General features: G+C 34.3%; 1 pseudogene; it reads left to right on the top strand.

Annotated features, from left to right (window-relative positions):
- The window catches only part of LOC131974662 (P2X purinoceptor 4-like), a 30680-nt pseudogene that overhangs the window by 6263 nt on the left and 6471 nt on the right, over nt 1–17946 (top strand).

Here is a 17946-nt window from a genome sequence, read left to right as displayed (position 1 = left end):
GTGGAGCACTTCCTTGTGAGATTCACTGCAACAGAACTGTAAAGATGCATAAAATAATGATTCTAAGTTGATTAAATGTACTGAGTTAGTTTCTGTGCAGGCAGCAGATCTGTAACCAGGTTTCTTCTTCAGACTGAACCTCATTTTAGAAGCATAACTGACTTATTTTAACTGTAGCTGCTCTCTAAACTGTCTTATTTAGGCTTTGTGTGATTTTAAGTCGACTTAAGATGAAACTGGAAGGATTTTTACAGTGATGCTTTTCCTGTCCGAAGAGAGTTTCTACCAAATTTACAAGAAAAAGTAAAAATTACCAGAAAAAAAGTAGAATTACCAGAAAAAAGTAAAAAATGACAAGAAGAAAAGTCATATTTACCAGAAAAAAATAGAAATTACCAGAAAAAAGTCTAAATTATAAGAGAAAATGTCAAAATTACAAAAAAGTCAAAATCACAAGAAAAAAGTAAAATCACCAGAAAAAAACAGAATTATCAGAAAATAAGTAGAATTACAAAAAACGTCAAAATTACAAGAAAAAAAGTCAAATTTACCAGAAAAAAGTAGAATTACCAGAAAAGAAGTCAGAATTACCAGAAAAGAAGTCAAAATTACCAGAAAAAAGTAGTGTTACAAAAAACGTCAAAATTACAAGAAAAAAGTAGAATTACCAGAAAAAAAGTAGAATTACCAGAAAAAAAGTCAAATTTACCAGAAAAAAGTCAAATTTACCAGGAAAAAAAGTCAAATTTACCAGAAAAAAGTCAAATTTACCAAAAAAAAAAGTAGAAATTACCAGAAAAAAGTAGAAATTACAAGACAAAAAGTATAAATAACCAGAAAAAAGTATAAATTACTAAAAAAAAAGTCAAATTTACCAGGAAAAAAAGCATAAATTACAAGAGGAAAAGTCAAACCTGACTTATTTTAACTGTAACTGCTCTCTAAACTGTCTTATTCAGACTTTGTGTGACTTTAAGTTGACTTTAATTAGGAACTAGAATGATTTTTAGAGTGATACTTTTCTTGTCCTGAGTGCGCTGCTAGCAGTCGACATGTGTTTCCACAAGAAGCAGAGGAATTTAAGGTGAACGTGTGAAGCCGGCAGCTCTCTGCTAAATTAAAGCTTCATATACTTTATATTGATCTGCAGAAACGTGTGACTTCTCAGACTCAGTTGTGACAGAATCAGTGGAGTTTAAACGTTAGTTTTTTTCCTTCTGCAGGGATTAAAACGGGATCATGTGTGAAGTTTGACGTGTTGAGGAAAACCTGTGAGGTCTCCGCCTGGTGTCCAGTAGAAACCAAGACCACGCCTCCCAGGTAAACTATTCGGATGTTCTATCTTTATTTCATTGATATAGTTATTAATTTAATAGTTCATTAATGAGTAATTCATGTGTAATACATTGAGTTAAAAAGGGATAAAATATATTTACAAGGAGTCATTAATTTAATTTCTGTTTACGTAAGTTAAAATACTTTATACAGTGACTCATACAGACCACAAGGTGGCAGTAGCGTTCTACTGTGGAGTAAAAGGTTAAGAAGAAGTGTTGGTTTGGGAGAAGAAGTAAAAAAAAAAAAAAAGAAACAACGATGTTTTCAGTGGTGTTATGCAGTTCATTTTTTCCTCTGTAATACTGCACGTTTGTTCAGTAAAAGTTAAAACGAAGAAAAGGAGTCTCCGCTCGTTTTTACAGAAACTACAGTTAGGTCCCCACAGAGGTCAAATCACATTTATACTGCTAAAAATAACAGATTTTTTGGCCACTTGAGGACAGCAGAAACACATTTCGAACACACAGTGGCATATCACCTGTTGAAGAAAAAACAGTTTGAACAGTTGCTACTTTATATGTCTAGCAGTTATAGAGAGCAGCATGGTTGTGAAGGAGTGGTTTTAGCTGTGTTTTAAGTCTCCACCAAGGCCTCATTGAAAGGTGTGTGTGTGTGTGTGTCATGGTTATAATAGTTTTGGATTTTTCATTAGCTTTAGTTTTAATTTCATTGTTATTTTTTGTTTTCAAATTCAGTTAGTTTTAATTATTTAATGTAATTAATTATAGAGTGAGTTTGCTAGTTTTAATTAGTTTTTATTTTGGGGAAAATGCTTAGTTTTAGTTTTTATTACTTTTGGTGTTAGTCTTTGTTTTGTTGTAATGGGGTATTTGTTGGGTTAGAGATAAAAAAAAAGTCACAATAAATGTTTCCTTTATTCCCTTTGTCTGATCCATCTCAGCCCCAATAAGTTTATTAAGTCATAAAACCAGATAAATGAAATAGATTTCATATCAACCAAAAAGGTTTACATATGACAAAAGTTGACAAAGACGAAAACGAAGGACATTTTCACTATAATTTTAGTTATTTTTAGTTAGTTAACGGTTCATTTTGTAACCACACAATACAGTTTCAGTTGGTTATCGTTTTGAAAAAAAACTCTCGTTTTTATTTTTATTTCAGTTAATGAAAATGTTTTTTCAATTCTAGTTTTCATTATTTCATTAGTTTTCGTTAACTATAATAACCTTGGAGTGTGAGTGTGAGTGTGTGCGTGTGCGTGCGTCTGTGTGTGTGTGTGTACAAAATATAAACTGTTTATACTTATTTTGTCACTTCTTCCTGTAAACACAATATATTTTCAAAAGTTCCTTGGAACCAGTTTTCAGTATTGTTTGGGGAAACTGCTTTGGAGCTGCAGTAAATTTCCGTCTGTTATTAAATAATGAATAATTGAAATGTTCCATGATGCAGACCTGCTCTGCTGGCAGCAGCCGAGAACTTCACCGTCCTCATCAAGAACAACATCAGGTTTCCTGCCTTCAACTTCATCCGGTAACAACACTTATATATATGAAACATGTATATATAATATATATGAAACATATGAAACTCTTCCCTCATGTAATGTTAGAGCAACAAGTCACATTAGTGCAAATATTAATAATATATTTTACTATAATAATATAATAATGTTTTGTTAGGTTATTTTCATGCAGCTGCAAACAGGAATGATTTTGTAATTGTTGTAAACAGCTTTTTATGAATATTTTACTCTATATTTTTAAAAAACTTTGTCTACTTAAAGTCATAGTGCAGTGCATTCTTACTGGGATTAACCCATGAACAGTTTCCCCCCTTTTTTTAGAGGGTTTGGGCACCGGGAAGTCTAATGTTTTATTAGTCACAGCAGCTTATTTTATTGCATTTGTCTGTGATTGTATGGCCAGCCAATGTAGCTAGGACAGCTGAACATCCTCTCAATGCTCCAGGTCTCTAGTTTGTGGTTGTAACGTTTCATAAGGCTGTGATTATCCTCGAGGTCACAGCAGCTCATTTTATACACTGAGCTCTCTAGAGCAGCTATTCTCAACCTTGGGGTCGGGACCCCAATTGGGGTCGCGAGATGATTTCTTGGGGTCGCCAAATCATTTTGTAAGTCAGCTCTGTCTCCACTGTGTTAAAGTGTTCATGTGTTAATGTGTTTTACTCTTTTTGGTCACTTAATGTCTTTTTTTTGGTCATTTTGTGTGTTTTTTTTGTAATTTTGTGTCTGTTTTGGTCATTTTGTGTCTTTTTTTGTGTCTTTTTTTGATCATTTTGTGGTCAATTTGTGTCTTTTTTTGGTAATTTTGTTTCTTCTTCTGGGTGATTTTGTGTCTTTCTTTGGTCATTTTGTGTCTTTTTTGTGTCTTTTTTTGATCATTTTGTGTCTTTTTTGTGTCTTTTTTTGATCATTTTGTGGTCAATTTGTGTCTTTTTTTGGTCATTTTCTGTCTTTTTTTTAGTAATTTGTGTCTTTTTTTGGTAATTTTGTTTCTTCTTTTGGGTCATTTGTGTCTTTCTTTGGTCATTTTGTGTCTTTTTTGGTCATTGTGTGTCTTTTCTGGTCATTTTGTGTCTTTTTTTTGTCCTTTTGTGTCTTTTTTTTTATCATTTTGTGGTTAATTTGTGTCTTTTTTTGTCATTTTGTTTCCTCTTTTTGGTCATTTTGTTTCTTTTTTGGGTGATCTGAACTGTGAGATTGTGTTCAGTGAGGGGGGTCACGGACAACATGCATGTTAAATTGGGAGTCGCGACTCAAAAAGGTTGAGAACTACTGCTCTAGAGGAACTGCAGCTTCAGACACTTCTGATTGGCTTCAATCAGCTGTTGTTGTTGTTACAAATACAAACTATCTCAAATATTGAAACTTTTGGGACTAACAAAGTGCAAATATTCCTCCCAGATTTAACCTTCTGAACCCCAACAAGCTGTTTCAGGGTGTTGTTTTTTGCTCTTGAAATAAACGCAAGTTGATTTCTCTGCTAAATTATTTTTAAAATTGGAATAAAATTAAATTCATATAAGTGTCACAAATGTTGTTACGAACACAAATTGTCCAAAAAAAACACATAAAATGACCACACAAAAAAAGACACAAAATTACCAAAAAGATGTTAAATGACCCAAAAAAATCATAAAACAACCAAAAAATTCATAAAATGACCAAAAAAGACACAAAATTACCAAAAAAAACATAAAATGGCCAAAAAGTAAACATACAAAATGACAAGACATAAAATTACCTTAAAAGACACAAAATTACCAAAAAGATGTAAAATGACCAAAAAAGACAAATAAGACATACAATTACCAAAAAAGACATACAATGACCAAGAAAAGACAAAATATTAAAAAAATGATGTAGAAAGACAAAAAAATGATGTAAAATGACCCCAAAAATGACCACAAAATACATAAAATGACCAAAGAAAAGACGTAAAATGACCAAGAAAAGACACAAAATGACCATAAAAGACATAAAATGACCAAAAAAAGACAAAAAGCTCAAGTTTCCCTGACTAACACTATCACACATGCAGAAAATTGGACCACTAAATCCACAAGAGACTCATTCCAGTCAGACCCATTTTTGCAGCTCTCAGACTGTGTAGGGACCCCAGGATGCACAAATATTCACAAACAATATAAAAAAAACATCACATTTGTACTAAACAGACTGATGACATTTCCAGATGTTGTGCAGCTCTTCAGTGAGTGTGGGCGTGTGTTGTGTGTGTGTGACAGGAGGAACATCCTCCCTCAGATGAACGACGGCTACCTGAGGAGCTGCCACCGAGGGAACGACTCGCTGTGTCCCATCTTCAGGCTGGGAGACGTGGTGCGGGAGGCCGGGGAGACGTTCCCTCAGATGGCTGTTGAGGTCAGCTCACATCTCACAATCATTCTCACAGTCTGGCTCTCATTTTGAACTTCTGGAAACCATCACAGCATTATTTTATTTTTAGGACCGGGACTTTAACGCGTTAATTAAGATTCATTAATTACACAAAAATGACCGTGTTAAAAGAATTGACGCATTTAATCGCACTTATTTTTGCACCGCGGAACGTTTCTCACTGGATGAGTTTCAGGCGGACCGATTATACTGGAGCACCAACTAGCGTTGATGAGTTGAGACAACAACAAACCACAGTGAACATGAAGGAAGAAGCTGATGAGACCTTTGGTTGGCCCCGTGGATGATGGGACATTTTGTTACTAAAAACCAACGGATGGAAGCGTCCATAAGAGCATGGTTGTGTTGCTATGCAACAAGGAATTCACATATCACCATAGCAGCACATCCAGCCTCAAGTATCACCTCAATGCTAAACATATAGCAGCTAGCGGCTAGCGTGCTAGCTAGCGTGGATTGTGTTTTACTTCAAAAACCAAAGTATTCTAGTTTACAGAAGGTCTACCTACCTATAGGCTACCTGGATTTATGAAATGTACTATATTTATAAATATGCTATTTCTACACTTAATGGCAAAAATTGCACTGGTCTGTTGGACTTGAACAAAAATAAACAATAGTGTTGCTTAAGCTTATGTATTCAGTCATTAGATAGATAGATAGATAGATAGATAGATTACTTTATTCATCCCCGAAGGGAAATTCGGTTGTCACAGCAGTCCGGTATTCAAGTACAATAAAAATAAAATACAATAGAATAAAATAAAATACTGAGGTAGCATAAATAAAAACAACAATAGAAAAAAACACAGAATAGAACAGAACAAGGACACTTAAGAAGTTAAAAAAAACAGATCAGTTATTATTATTCAAATATTATTCATTATATTATTATTCAATGGTATACTAAAAATCCATGTGAAAATAATTACTTCTCACTGTTCTCAGGTCAAATATTTATATGCGATTAAAATGCTATTCATTTCCATTAATTAATTACAAAGCCTCTAATTAATTAGATTCATTTTTTTAATCGAGGCCCGGCCATATTTATTTTACTAACTCACTTCACTGCAACACTGAGAGACCAGAGCAGTTTTTTTTTCGTTTTTTTTTTTTACACTTTCTCTTCCTCTGGTTTCCTTCAGTCTGTTTCCCTCAGAAACAGATCAAGTAAAGTTGAAATGAAACAACCAGAAAGAGGAAGTGTTGCTCACTAAACCTTTTTTTCGGTTTGTGTGGGTGAAAGTGAAAAGTCAGCACTGTCAGTATTATAGTAAACAGTAACAATAAAATGTGTCAAATACATTTTTCAGCTTTTTTTCTGAGTAGAATTCCTTTTTTTTAAGTGCCTGATGTCTTTGCTGTAAAAAAAAAGTACGAAAAATAAGAATATTTAATCGTCCTTTCAGAAAAAATAACTTACTATTGACTATTTGAAAAAAAAAAAAAGAAGTCGATCTCTGTTGCAAATTAGTTTAAATACTCTTCATGCATTTGCAGATTTTATTCGCTTGTTTTGAAGTAAAATTACTTTCAGAACTCACTTATAAACAGAAATACCCTGAAAAAAATGCCAATATTCCCATCTTTTGTACATAAACGATAAAAAACAAAGTATTCACTTATGCCCTTTTCTGACAGGAGTAACTTTAGGTTAAATCCTCAATTTGAGTTAATATCAGCAGTGAAAAAAGTCAAAATCAGATTACGTTACTGCAGTAAAAGTACTAATACCACACTGTGAATTACTCCACTGCATTCAAAAATATCAGCACCAAAAGTTAAAGATCACGGTATGCAGATTGTTTTATATATTCTAAATATATTATTGTATTATTTGTATTGATGCATTTATGTAACCAGCGTTTCCATTTGGTAAGGTAGGGCTCATTTTAACTACTTAACATACTGTTATTCAAGTATAATGTGTAAAAACCACTTTAAATGTATCATGTTTTCCATGTTAAATCTCAACCTGAAAAGTAATTAAGCTGTCAGCTAAATGTAGTGGAGTGAAAAGTTCAATATTTGCCTAAAAGTACAAGTATGAAGTTACAGCAAATGGAAATTTTGAGGTATGTGTACTTCACTTGAGTAAATGTAATTAGTTACATTACAGTAAAAGGCCTGCATTAAAATGTTCCTGAAGTAAACGTGTAAAAAAAAATGTACTTAAAGTATTAAAAGGAAAAGTAGAAATATTAAGTAATATTTAACTCAACATTCATATTTTTGTTGTTCAATGAAATAATTTAAACCTGATAAAGTTCCACTTACAAATAAATCTGTAGAAATGTTTTATAATTGCATTATTTTGCCAGGATGTAAACAAAATGTTGATATTTATGATATGGATATGATACAGTTTGTTTAACCCTCAGGGCCCACTTTAATGTACTACCCTTTCAAGCCTTTTGGGCTGAAAATGTCCACCTCCAAAAAAAATGCTATAAAAACTTTTCAGATTAATATTTTTTTCTACTTTTTTCTGCATAAACCTCTTAAACAACTTCTGCCCTGCTCAAAACTATTAAACATTCAAACATTTTGAGAATTTTAACCCTTTAAATGCCAATTTGATTGCACAATGTCACTGATGTTTTATATGAAATAAACACAAATATGTAGTTATCTTTCATATAATATATTTTTTTTGGTCGGGTCTTTGGTTTTTATCACAGCCTTGGATATGTCAAAGATTAAGAACAAAATTGATTTTGGTGCATTTTTAGTTTTTGTGTAGTGTCAGATTTAAACTGTAATACCCTTTCAGGCCCTTTGGGCTGAAAATGTCCACCTCCAAAAAAATGCTATAAAAACTTTACAGGTTAATATATTTTTTTACTTTTTTCTGCATAAACCTCTTAAACAACTTCTGCCCTGCTCAAAACTACCAAACATTCAAAGATTTTGAGAATTTTAACCCTTTAAATGCCAGTTTGATTGCACAATGTCACTGTTTTTCAAAGAAAAAACACAAAAAAATTGAGTTATTTTCCATATAATAAATAATTTTTGGCTGGGGCATTGGTTTTTATCACAGCCTTGGGTAGGTCAAAGATTAAGAACAAAATTGATTTTGATGCATTTTTAGTTTTTGTGTAGTGTCAGATTTAAAATGAAAAAAGCCCTTTTTGGCCACTTGATGGCAGACATGTTCACTTCTAAATAACGCTTTAAAAATATAACTGATATATAATTTTTTCCAACTTTTTTGGATTAAATCTTTCAATCAACATCAGTCCTGATAAAAACTATCAAATATTCAATTATTTTCAGGATTTTAACCCTTTAAATGCCAGTTTTGATTCCATGATGTCACTGTTTTTCAAATAAAAAACAAACAAAAATTGAGTTATTTTCCATTTTATAGATAATTTTTGGCTGGGGCATTTATTTTTTATCACAGTCTTGGATATGTCAAAGATTAGCAACAAAATTGATTTTGATGCATTTATAGTTTTTTTGTGTAGTGTCAGATTTAAAAATGCACTGCCCTTTTATGGCAGACATCTCCACTTCCAAAAACACTATAAAACTATTACTGATATATATTTTTTTCAATTTTTTGGGGTTAAATCTTTTGATCCTAATCCTAATCCTAGTCCTAATCAAAACCATCAAATATTGCATAATCATCAGGATTTTAACCCTTAAAATGCCAGTTTGACTACATTATGCTAATATTTCTTATGAAGCAGATTTGCTGTGTTTTGTTAGATGTGTGTGTGTGTGTGTGTGTGTGTTTGCTGTTTCGTGTGTCTTGACCTCACTGTAAAACTTGAAAAGTTACTACTGTCATATACAGCCATATATGCACTCTTCCAAGTCAATATAAACATGGGCACTTAAAAAAAAAAGCTCCAGACAGTTTGTGACAGGACTCCAGCCAGGTGCAGAAACTTACAAACCGTCGTTTTTGTTTTCTCCACAGTGACCTCTTTGAAGTGCAGTAAGAGAAGAAGGACCATGTTTTTATTGACTTGAAAGAGTTAATATATGGCTCTGTATGACAGGAGTAACTTTATTAGACATTACAAGTTTTACAATGAGGTCTAGACACACGAAACAGCAAACACACACACACATCTAACAAAACACAGCAAATCTTGTTTTCATAAGAAATATTAGCATAATGTAGTCAAACTGGCATTTTTAAGGGTTCAATTCCTGATGATTATTTAATATTTGATCGTTTTGATTAGGACGTAAGTTGATCAAAAGATTTAACCCAAAAAAGTTGAAAAAAATATATATCAGTAATAGTTTTATAGTGTTTTTGGAAGTGGACATGTCTGCCATAAAAGGGTAGTACATTTTAAATCTGACACTACAGAAAAAACTATAAATGCATCAAAATCAATTTTGTTGCTAATCTTTGACATATCCAAGGCTGTGATAAAAAATAAATGCCCCAGCCAAAAATTATTTATGAAATGAAAAATAACTCAATTTTTGTGCGTTTTTTATTTGAAAAACAGTGACATCATGGAATCAAGCTGGCATTTAAAGGGTTAAAATCCTGAAAATAATTGAATATTTGATAGTTTTTATCAGGACTGAAGTTGATCAAAAGATTTAACCCCAGAAAGTTGGAAAAACATATATTTCAGTAATATTTTTAAAGCGTTATTTAGAAGTGGACATGTCTGCTATCAAGTGGCCAAAAAGGGGTTTTTACATTTTAAATCTGACACTACACAAAAACTAAAAATGCATCAAAATCAATTTTGTTCTTAATCTTTGACCTACCCAAGGCTGTGATGAAAAACAATGCCCCAGCCAAAAATTAATTATTATATGGAAAATAACTCAATTTTTTTGTGTTTTTTCTTTGAAAAACAGTGACATTGTGCAATCAAACTGGCATTTAAAGGGTTAAAATTCTCAACATCTTTGAATGTTTGGTAGTTTTGAGCAGGGCAGAAGTTGTTTAAGAGGTTTATGCAGAAAAAAGTAAAAAAAAATATTAATCTGTAAAGTTTTTATAGCATTTTTTTGGAGGTGGACATTTTCAGCCCGAAAGGGTAGTAAGCTTGTACACAGTGTATTATAGAGCCATTAGAAAAAATTAAATTAGAATTTCAAAATATATCAAAAAAGAAATCCTTCTTCCAAAAATCGTGTCATTTGCAGTATCACAGCCAAAATTATTGCCAAAAATCAAGTGAAAAATTTCTGAAATGGCTGAAAATGTCCTTAGTGGGCCCTGAGGGTTAAATTTCCAGTTAATTCCCATAAATTCCAATAAAAAGGTTTCCGATTTGGAATATTTCCAAAATTCCCCAGCCTAACTTCTCATGGAAAGTTTCTGGAAAATTTACCAGAAATGATCCAGCCCTTTGAAAGCGTGAGTGAAAAGTCCTATTCTGTGTTTCCAAAGTTCACTGACTCCTCTTTTACTCATATTTCCATATCAGTGGTTTCTATTTAACATTTTTATTTCATTCATTATTCATATATATTTATTTTTATTTTGTGAGAGCATTATAATAAAGTGCTTTTCTTTCAGACATTATACAATAGTATTTCTGCCACTCACAAACAAGGTTTTTTTGTTTACAAAACAAGAAACAAGATACAGAAAGTTAAGTGTATTATAGTTGAGAATTTTGAACAAACTGGGAAAGGGTTGCATATGTAAAAGAGCAAATAGAAAAGAAAAGAAAGAAAAGAAAAAGAAATTATCCACCAGAGAGTTTCAAAATGAAATATAAGTAATGCAAATTAATCATTAGACCCAATAAAACATTAAATAATAAAGTACAAAACAGCATTACAGGGTCATCCATACAGCACTTCTGTCTGTTCCAGATTAACATATACATTTATCTTTCTGAAGGCGAAGGGAGAAGGTAATCCTCTCCATAAGATAAATGTCATTTACTATTCAATTCAATTTTTTCAATTCAATTCAATTCAATTCAATTGGCTTTATTGGCATGACGTAACAATGTATATGTTGCCAAAGCAAGCATCAGAAAAAAAGATAACAAGATAAGGAAAGCAATATTTACAATAAATTATTATATTTCTGTTATTCATTTTAAAAGAAAAGAAAAACTAATAACAATAAAAGAAAGCAATATTTACAATATAACTATAACTATACCTATACCTATCCACTCCTCAGGGAGCAACCAACGCCTTGTGAGTGCTTTTTTTTTACCAGCGGTTATCAAAATACCAAATAAATATTCATCAGCTTGCCTGACCTGTAAATCTAAATTTAGTAAAAATAATATAGAAAACTGCATGGGTAGGTTAGTGTTAAATATGCCACTTAATACTTTATGAAGCTCTGTCCAGAAGGATTTAACCACTGAGCTCTCCCAAAAGACATGCCAGTGATTGGCTTCCCGGTGTCCACATTGTCTCCAGTTCGTAGCTTCACATCCAGCAAAATGTGCCTTTTGTTTTGGTGTAATGAAGAAACGGACCATACACTTCCATCCAAACTCCCGCCATACATGAGAGCTGGCGCATTTCCACAGAGAGCGACAAATGTCGAGCCAATTCTCCTCAGATATTAAAAGATTACCCTCTCTCTCCTATTTTTCCTTAACATATCCTGTACTGTGGGACTTTTTAGACAATAGGCCTTTATAAATTCTGGAAATGACACCCTTGTTCAATTTGCCATATTAGTTGTTTCTATTATTGCTATAGTTGTTAGTATCAACATTTTTTTGTCTCTTCTGTCAGTCTGTTCTGTACAAACACGTGTTGCATCTGTCTGTCCTGGGAGACGAGAGAAAGTCTGTTTCTGTCTGATTTCTCTCTATTTTTCCTGTTAAATGTGTTTTTGTGGAGGTTGTTTCTTTAATCTGAAGCAAGGGTCGAAGGACAGAGGGAGTTGTTTTCTGTACTGATTAAAAACTCCTGTGGGATGAATTTGTGATATTGGACCATATAAATAAAACAAAGTTCAGTGAGGTTGTGTGTTGATAATGGTCACTTCCCGTGTCGGCCACAGGGGGGCGTCATCGGCATCCTGATCAACTGGGACTGTAACCTGGACCGCCTCATGCAGCGCTGCCTCCCCAAATACTCCTTCAGACGGCTCGACGAGAAGGAGAGCAACAAGACGCTGTACCCCGGCCTCAACTTCAGGTGAGCCGGGTCAAAGGGCAACTATACTCTACATACACTATAGTTATATTTATACATATATTCATACTGTATTTCCTCAATTTAAAGCCTGGCCCCTTGTAGAATGTAGTAATAACCCTGGTAATGTAATAAAAATCTGCACCTGAGTCCATTGAAAATGTTATAAAACCTGATAATGTAATAAAGTGCTTTTATAAAGCTAAATAAAGCTGATTTTCTTTTTTTTTTAAATAAAAGCCTCCTTCAAATAATAGCCTGCCCCTATTATTAGCCGGGTCCTAAACTGATTTTTTATTAATAGAAGTCCCGGCTACTATTTGAGGAAGTACAGTATATACCACGGATGGGCAACTTAAATGCTGCAGGGGGATGAAACTGCACTTTTAAATATGTTTACAGTGCAGTAACTTAACATATTTCATGCTCAAATCCATGTTTAACAGTATAAATAGGAATAAAAAAGTTTGAAGCAAACAAAAAACAACCACTTACTGTGATTTCTTTTTTCTCAGTACAAGAACAGCAGACCAACATTAATTACAAAAAGTCATTTTGTGCATTTTTACACTGCACTTTTAAGATTTCATGCTCAAATGCATGTAGTTGTACTGAGGGCCACTTCAAGTGAAGGTGCGGGCCTCATGCGGCCCCCGGGCCTCCAGTTGCCCATCCCTGATATATACCGTACAGGAACTTTGGTTATTTCATAATCAGCTTTATAGGCCGGGTACGTTTGCACATACTAGGAATTTGACTCCGGTTTTCTTTCTCTCTTACGAAAATACAAATAGTTACTGTTAAATACAGCAAAAAACAACATGAGAAAATTTTGAAATTAGACATTATTTTGAGACCTTTAAAAGACAAAAAGTATTTTTAAAAAAACATTTTTTTTTTCAGTTTTATATCGGTGAATTCCCATGAAGACGGTTTAGTCTAACTAAAAATGATAAAAATAATAATAATCTGTTGGCTTTTAAAGGAGTATATCATTTTTAAAATGATTGAGTATTTAAAAAAAATAATAACAAAATGAACCTTTAGATTAATAAAAGAAAATAGGGTAGGTCCATAGACTGTGTATAAATAACTGACGTAGTCACCGTGACGTCACTTGTTGGTTTGTGGCCCGTTGGAATCATCGAGTTCAGCGTTATACTCTTCGCCATCTTGCGTCGCCATCTTGTTTCCGATACGGGGAGCAGACTAGAGCTGTGATCTAATATCCATACTTCCATGAGTACACTATCCGCACTTACTAAGTACGCAGATTTCAGCAGGTGAGTGTTGTTCCAAATCTAATATTTCGTGGTGCACTTACTGGAAATTACAATCGCAACAGCTGCCGTGGCTCGTCACCCGCCAAAAACATCCCGCTTTGAACGGCGAAAAAATACCGTTTGTGTTGTTTAATCGTTGGTTTACTTCTACAATCCTGCAATATGGCTCCATTAACACATTAAATCAATTTGGCCACCATTAAAAAATTTTTTTTCGAGCTGAGCTGAGCGGCTCTGCCTGGCTCCACCTCTTCCGCTACGTAGACAAGATGGCGGCCGTTGAGGGCGTAGAGTGTACATCGTTGCACACTCAGCGTTTTGACCGTTATGAGGGCACCATCTGGGTCCTTTAGGTTCACTTCTTTTCACCGCGATTGGAATCGGAACACCCTGCGTACTCAAACTAAGTATAGTAAGTACGGGAAGTATGGGGATTGGAACACAGACCATATCTGGACCATAGACTGTATATAAATAATGGACGTAGTCACCGTGACGTCACCCGTTGGTTTGTGGCCCGTTGGAAGCCTCGAGTTCAGCGTTACACTCGTCGCCATCTTGTGTCACCATCTTGTTTCCGATACAGGAAGCAGACCATATCTGGACTGTGGAGGAGGAGAGGGATCTGATCACTGACTACAGCCTCTCTACACCTCAACCTGACTGAGAGAAGCTGCTGCTAATTCATGTTAGCATTAGCTGTAGCATGAACTGGGATGTTAGTTTTGGCTAGCAAAAAACAAAAACAAAATGTTTGTTACTGACCTCAGAAAACTGAGCAGCGACTCCTTGGAGTGTCTGTTAGTCCAACCAAACACTGAACAAGACATTTTTACTGAACAAAACGTTCAAATAAACGTCATTCAGTGAAAATACAGTGAAAGGGTCAAAGTTATGACACCAAACCGCTAAACCTCCTTTTTTACATCATACATAACGTTATATATAACTTTATTGACATGTTGCCGTGGATACGTATCGTTCTGCTTCTCTCCTGATGACGGCCCGCCTTGTTAATGACCTGTCAATCAAAGCTTTTTTAAGCGGTCACTGATTCTGCGGGAGGTCGCTCAAAGCCGAATCATTTAAAATTTGAGCCTCGACTCGGATTTTGCTGCGACTAAACTCATTTGGGGTCAACATTTCCATTATACAGCATGCAGACGGACCCAGAAGAGATTTAAACTCGATCAGTAAAATCTTTAAAAAATCAGTCAAGCCAGGATCCAGAGGAGAGAGTCACAGTAATCCAGTCTGGAGAAAATGAATGCATGAATCATTTTGGGGGGTAAATAAAGCTGCATGCTTCAGTGTTTTTAATATTGATCATCTATCTGCTTTCTTCTCATCAGATATGCAAAGTACAACACGGTGGACGGAGTGGAGGTGCGGACGCTGTATAAAGCATTCGGGATCCGGTTTGATGTCATGGTGTTCGGACAGGTGGGTTTCCTTTCCCTCATTTTAGTTTCCTTCAGTAACCTAAGGGTTTAATAGTTTAACTCTCTGAACCCCAAGATCACTGCAATATAAAAAATCTCTATAAATCTATAAGTGCTGCAGCTCTGTGGAATCAGCCCAATCATGGCTAGAAGTGGGAACAACTCACACATGTCTTTGTGCAGAATAACACAGTTGGAATGACAGAAATCAGGGAAAAAGAAAAATGCAAGTTGAATTTCTCTGATTAATTATTTTTCTTAAAATTGGAATAAAATGGAATTTATATATAAACATTTTTCCAAGTGTAACAACTGTTACAAACACAAAATGGCGAAAAAAATGACGTAAAAATACATAAAATTACCAGAAATGACATAAGATTACCACAAAAGACATAAAATGACCATACAGGATGTAGAATTACCCAAAAAGATGTAAAATCACACAAGTTGAATCTTTATATATAAACACTTTTTCAAGTGTCACAAATGTTAGAACAAACACAAAATGGACGAAGCATGACACAAAATTATCAAAAAGGTCACACAATTACCAAGAGGACACAAAACCACCAGTAACATTACATACAATTAGTACAAAAAAAGACAGAAAATGACAAAAAAAGTGTTTTCTCTACATATTGTCCATTTTGAAGTATTGTCATGTTTCCAGCCTCTCCTGTCCTCTCCTCTCTGCTCTGTGTAAACAGCCTCTCCTGTCCTCTCCTCTCTGCTCTGTGTAATGGAGAATTCTCCACATTTCACTGGATCCTAACAGTTTCAGAGAATCCACGGGGACGACTCCGACCGCCTGTTTCACCCAAAATCAACATTTAACTTACAAAACAAGTGAAAATAAATTGAGATCCTGTGAAGCTCTAATGCTGATGCTGATAGAATGCTGTTAGTGTTAATGTGAGTCTGTCTCCAGTGAGCTGACTTTGACTGTGTGGGGAGAAATTATGTTTTTTTCCCCATGTCATTAATTTCATCAGTATTGTTTTATTCATCAGTTATCTGTAGGAGGGATTATGAGGACACTGCAATATATAAAATCTGATAAAAACAACTCAAACATGTCTTTGTGCAGAATAACACAGTTAGAATGACAGAAATCATTAAAAAACTAAATAAATAAAGGCAACATGAATTTTATGCTGAATTATTTTTTTAAATAGGAATACAATTAAATTAATGTAAGTGTCACGAATGTTGTTACAAACACAAAATGGACAAAAAAGACACAAAATGACTAAAACAGACACAAAATGACAAAAAAAAGAAATAAAATGACAAAAAAAAGACCAAAAACTGTTTGTTCCACATATGATACATATTGAAGTATTATCATGTTTCCAGCCTCTCCTGTCCTCTCCTCTCTGCTCTGTGTAAACAGCCTCTCCTGTCCTCTCCTCTCAGCTCTGTGTAAACAGATTCTCAGTGAATATCTGTCACGTGACCGTTGGTCTCAGCAGAATCAATCATGTCTTCACAGTGTCTCTGAGGAGCAGAATTTAATGTTTTTAACAGGATCTGGTTTATTTTAAATGACACATGGAGAATAAAGAGATTCTGACACAAATATCAACATTTTAAGCTTCGTTTTGGTCAACTTTTCTAATAGAAACTTACTGACCCATTCATGGACGGTCAGAAATCTCAAACTCCAAAAATAATCCCTGTTTTTACAGTTTATGTCTTTAATAAATTGTGTATTTTTGGCGTTTTGCAAAAGAAAAAACTTTTCGGGGGTTCAGAGGATTAAACCTTGTGAGGTTTTGAATTTGCAGAAGGCTTTTTGTGAAATTATTGAATGAATATTTTGTCTAGTCTTCATGAAAGATAACCCTTTATCATGAACACAGACAGATACTCAGTCTGTCTCTGACTCTGCAGAATGAAACAAACACAGTGACAGTTTGATGTGTTTTCCAGGCGGGAAAGTTCAGCTTTATTCAGCTCATCATCTACATCGGATCGACGCTGTCCTACTACGCTCTGGTGAGAGATACACAGCGTCCATTCATGCTTTCACCCTGACACAGTGGCAGGCAGTGTCAGAGAGCAGAGAGTGGGTCTTTAAACGGAGGCTGCATCTGCACTCAGTGAATAGATTCAGAGTTCAGTCTGTGAGAAGAAAGCTGCAGGAGGAGCATGTTTGGTGTACATTTTGGAATTAACAGAGAAAAGAGAGAGTGAGAGGTCTTGGAGTAGTTTTAAAGCCAAAATAATCAGATTATATAGCGGATATTGGTGCATCATGAGTGAACCAAAGTTAGAAAATCAAGGAGGATGTTTTTGAGATGTTTTACAGTAGTTTTGTAGGCAAAAAAAATCTAATTCCAGTCAAGACTTTGGTGCAGAATGAGTGAAATACATGAGGAAATCATGGAGGAAGTGTCTCGAAACAAAATCTTATAATGACCCTAATTTAATCTTTATTTTAATAAGGGAGTCTCATTGAAATCAAGATGTCTTTTTCAAGAGGGACCCGAGAACAAGAACATACAAACAATGCAACAAAAAATAAACAGAACATAAGAACACAACAACACAATGAACAAGAATAACATTCAACATACAAAACAGCTACAAGAATCATAAAAATATAACATAACAAAGCTTTAAAATCAACTCCAGTTTTAGGGGTTTTTGCAGTTTACAGCTAGATCTGCCGACATTAGTGCAAGTTGAACACAAAATGACTAAATAGAGACACAAAAGGACATAAAATTACCAAAAAACACCACAAAAAAATGTGTTCTCCATATATTGTACATATTGAAGAATTGTCATGTTTTCAGTATCTCCTGTCCTCTCCTCTCTGCTCTGTGTAAACAGCCTCTCCTGTCCTCTCCTCTCTGCT

The sequence above is a fragment of the Centropristis striata genome, chromosome 7, assembly GCF_030273125.1.
Source record: "Centropristis striata isolate RG_2023a ecotype Rhode Island chromosome 7, C.striata_1.0, whole genome shotgun sequence".
Taxonomy (NCBI): Eukaryota; Metazoa; Chordata; class Actinopteri; order Perciformes; family Serranidae; genus Centropristis; species Centropristis striata.
Note: the sequence above shows the minus strand (reverse complement) of the source record. Positions and strands in the feature narration are given on the sequence as shown.